At 32.5% G+C, this 4,631-nt stretch overlaps 1 long non-coding RNA gene across 1 annotated transcript; it reads right to left on the reverse strand.

Annotated features, from left to right (window-relative positions):
• Positions 1-3,799: 3,799 nt before the first annotated feature.
• LOC110739354 lies at positions 3,800-4,291 on the reverse strand. Its single transcript, XR_002514773.1, has 3 exons — positions 4,214-4,291; positions 3,964-4,137; positions 3,800-3,872 (listed from the first exon to the last, which is right to left on the reverse strand). It is a non-coding gene; the product is annotated as an uncharacterized LOC110739354 (long non-coding RNA).
• Between the last annotated feature and the right edge of the window lie 340 nt (positions 4,292-4,631).

Here is a 4,631-nt window from a genome sequence, read left to right on the forward strand (position 1 = left end):
CTACATGATAACGCCTTCCTTTTTGTTGTGGATGTGAAAAAAGAAGAAAATCTTGACATTTATAACGTCACTACAGTAAAATCACAAACCTGTCTATGGGAGCTTTTACGTAAAGCACCACTAAGAATGGTCTTAAGACACTCGTACGAAAAACGTCCAAAACGTGTGCTCAGGTTAGGCACAAACCGTGGTGTGCATGCAGGATGATGCAAAAAACTATCAAAGAAGAAAAGAAAAATAACTGGATGCAAAGCAATTTCAAAAGATTTCGATAATTCGCGCGTTCTTACCTCTAACAACGTACAAAATCGTTGGGAAAAATTCGAAACGGATCGAAATACGATTACTAGTCTTTTAAGTGACCAGTGTCCGCGCGCAACATAGTAAGTCGCGCTGCCCAAGCGCGCACAAGAAACTAGGCTGCCTTGGGATGCCACGCGCATTTTGATGAGTTGCGTGAAACATTTGAATTAGTAAAAGACTTGGAGAAGCGCGATCTGCAGCTCACTTTCTTCTTCTCCTCTTTCTCCAATTTTGAACTCTTCCCATTTTTTGGTTGTCGTTTAAAGCTAAGGAGGGTAAATCTTGCTCCTTTTATTTTACCAGACAATGATCTTTGTCAATAAAATGGAGAAATCAAATGAATAATCCTAACTTGGAGTTGAGGTTTTCAATTCGACTTGTTTTCATTATTTTGTTTGTTTGTCGTTGTTTTAAGAAATATATTGCAACAAATTTCATGCGAAGTTGTAAAGTATTGATCCTGTATGAGCATGTCAAGCATATATGTGTTTTTTTTTTCATTCTAATTTTAAATTTTTGCTTGAACTTTATTTCTCTTTTTTGCTCACATAGACTATACTTGTTAATTTTAATGTAAATTGATGTGTTTTGAACAAAAAATTATGCATTAAAATTATAAATGAAATTTTGAACTTTGATAATATTAGAATTTTTTCTTGCGACTCATGTTTATTTTTTTTCATGCGTAAGTTTTAAAATTGGCTTTATCAATGATAAAAATAAGCGATGGTTATTATTATCCACTTACAAAACTGTGATTTCAAGATTTGCACAAAACTAGTTAGTTTAGGAAATGCTTAAAGAGATCATCGAACTGATGTAGCTTGGTTATATTTCGGGTTCATAAGCCCCCATTTTATATTTTCGAATGTTGTAGCCCCCAGTGTTGGGTGACTTCGATGATTTTCTTGTTGTTAATAATTAGACCCTTTCATGTTGCTTGAAATGGGTCTAAAAATCCTGTGTTTCTTCTTATTATGATAACAACTAGGATCTTGGAAACGATTAAACTAGTGTGTTTAAATCGTTTTTGACCATTCATAGTTTTAACAAAGGAAATTTGCTAAGTCTAGTAATATTGGTCATTCATTAGAAAAAATGAGAAGAAAAATGAAATGTTGTTCAAATTTTTTGTCTATTCTTACAACTTTTGAATTCTTTCTTTTGAGTTAAAATTTGTCACTATTTTGAAGCTTGAGATAGTAGATGTTATCCTCCTTGAGAAATTCCAATGTGTGCAAAAATGGAGAATAATTTTAAATGAAGACTCCTTAATTTAGAATTTAAGAGTCTTTTGTTTACATTCTAACTCATAAAATTATTTGTCTTATGTTAATAAAGTGCCTTGATACAATTTTCATGATGAATGATTGAGTACTAAACTTTCGTATCAACAAGAGTTATTTTTTTTTTTTTTTTTTTTTTTTTGTGTATCATGATTTTGTTTCTTTGATCTATACTAGTCATACTCTCTGACCTTTAGAGTAAATTGAATTATCTAAACAACAATTATGCACTAAGATTAGTTTTTGAAGTTGAACTAGAAAATGGCTCGAATATGTAACCTGTTTAATGGCCAAGTTTAGTTGCAAACTTAGTTTTCAAAGGAACAAAATGATTATTAAATCATTGTGATGCATTTGAAAATTGTAAGGCTCGAGATCTACGTAAACCATTTGTAGCTTAGGAAATTCCAGAAAGTAGTTCGAATGGCATGAACATCTCATTTTATTTTTTATTTTTTTGCGGATATTAGAGCCCCCATGTGTCAGGTTATGCGCATTCTTGATATTTCACAAGTCTTGCAGCCCCCCATTTTGGGTAGTTCTAATGACTTGTTATTGTTTAGGCCATTCATATGATACTGAGGTGGACCTTTGTATATTTGACGAGGGGTGGAACTAGGTCCTTGAAACTAATCCTCCCTCGGTCAAACTAAATTTATAAACACTTAACAAACCTATATACTAGTATAGAGGCAAGTCAAGGGTCCAATCCAAAGGAACGGTAATGTTCAAGCACTCTCAATTATGTGCCTAAGCTAGGTCGAAGTCAAAGATAAAGAGAGAACACTAACAACTAACAAACAAAGAAACCAAACAAATAAAGCACTACGAACGGGGATCAGCAGTAATCATGACAATTGTAGCAACTCGGGAACAATATGCAAATCAATGGTTGTGAAGAGAAATGGAAAGCTCTACTAGTATAAAAAGGCTCATTTGTGTCGCTCATTTATAGCGTATTTGCGTCGTTTCTATGAGCAACGCAACTGCTTGTGACGCAAATGATTTAAAAGTCATTTGCGTCGCTCCTATGCGTGACGCAAATAAGAGTCATTTGCGTCACTCCTTTATAAACAAGTGACGCAAATAAGAGTTATTTGCATCGCTCCTTTATAAAGGAGTGACACAAATAGCTGTTCTGAGCAACTTCTTGTTTGTTATTTGTGTCACTTGTTTATATAGGAGTGACGCAAATGACTGACTAGACAATACAAAATTGCTTTATTTGCGTCACTTGTTTGTTTAATGAGTGACCCAAATTATGTGAATTTTTTTTTTAAAATTAAAATAATTGCTTGTATATGTTTGTAGTACCTGTTTTCCTTGCTAGTGGTATAAAGTAATATGCTAACGCCAATAATTGAAATTAAAATCCAATATTAATCAATGCAAATGTAAATTTCGGCAGAGTCTCCTTTGTATTTTGGCCTACCCATAAAATTGGGAATGATGGCATTATATTGACAACTTGTCCTATAATTTACATCTCAATAGCATACACATTATACTCATCATTTGAACACCAATTAACCAAAATCATTCATGTCAAGCCTATAATCCAAAACAAGAGCCCAACATGCGCTAAGTGTAAATCTAAAGTTCAACATTACATATAAAATACTCTGCCCAAATATCTCGAATCTCATTTATCTCCTCCTCGATATACGGTGTAGTTCTTGAAAAATCCTTTCAACACAACAAATATACAAGTGGAAAGTTTTAATTCAAGATAGTAGCTAACATTAAATTGTATTTATCAAACAAAAATGAAATATTTGACAACTCATACCTTGATAAGATCCTCACTGCTATGATGATGTTCAAGTATTTCGTACATATAACGCATGTAATATATTTATAAGTTTTAATTCAAGTATTTCAAGTAGCCACACTCACGTCCACCCAATTGTTGAGGACACTACATGTAATATATTTATAAGTTAAATTAAATTGCTATACTTAAATTATTAACAAACTAAAAGTTAGGGTAAGAAATTAAGGTCATCTGTACCAAATTCCATGTCAATTTACTTCCCCTAGATTGTCCACTTAATGCCTTGAAACTTCGAAAAGCACTACACATTTGAAACAAATAACATATTTATACATAATATGTAAAACCATCTATTATCCTTACACACACATAAAATCATGACATTAATAACAAACTAGACTTACTTTGTCATTGCAAACTTAGTTGCTAAATTTCGCTTCTGCTTCAAAGAATCAAAGATGATGACTTCACGCTTAGCCATGCATAAGACCAAAAGAATCCAATGATTCCTACATAATAAATTAGACACACATTTGTAAATGAGTAAAATAATATCAACAATTTGCAAAGTTCAAATAAATACCAGTTCAAAGTTTATACTTTTCATGGTATGGGCATAAGATGAACTGCTTAGATTTTTGTTTTTCCATCACATGTGTCATGTATAGTAGGATACGATCTGCATCACTATGCAAATAGGTTTCTGAAATCATTTCCGGACACATGAATCCAATGGAAGCCACATCCACCGTATCGAGTATGTCACTCAAGGCTCTACATATATATCATGTAATAACATTATAAATGGTAATAAAGTATATATGGGAAGAGTGAAATTTGAATATCTTACATCATAAAAACTTGCAAAATTGAAATATTCAGCCATGCTCTCGTGAGAAGTTGATTGACATCTTCACGTCCGATAATGATGTCCTTACTGTCTTCATAACTAAAGGTCCAAGCATCAACCTTTACCTTAATAGTTTCACCTTCGGGTAATGAAGATAACAAACTATTCAAAGACCCAAACTTCTGAAACAAGTTTTCCAAAGCATAATCCATAAGAAAAACTTTTTTGGGATTGGTGTTGGACTCTTTTGTTTCGGGACCACTTTCAACTACTTTCACTTTGTCTTGCATGTTTTCTTTGGCCGCTTTGTTGTTATCATCGTTCTTATTTGATATGAATTCCTAATCAATATTAAAGCAAATCTATTCAACAATTTTCTATATTTTGTATGGCAAACTATGTAAATTGTTATAAAAAT

The sequence above is a fragment of the Chenopodium quinoa genome, unplaced genomic scaffold (assembly GCF_001683475.1).
Source record: "Chenopodium quinoa cultivar QQ74 unplaced genomic scaffold, ASM168347v1, whole genome shotgun sequence".
NCBI lineage: Eukaryota > Viridiplantae > Streptophyta > Magnoliopsida > Caryophyllales > Amaranthaceae > Chenopodium > Chenopodium quinoa.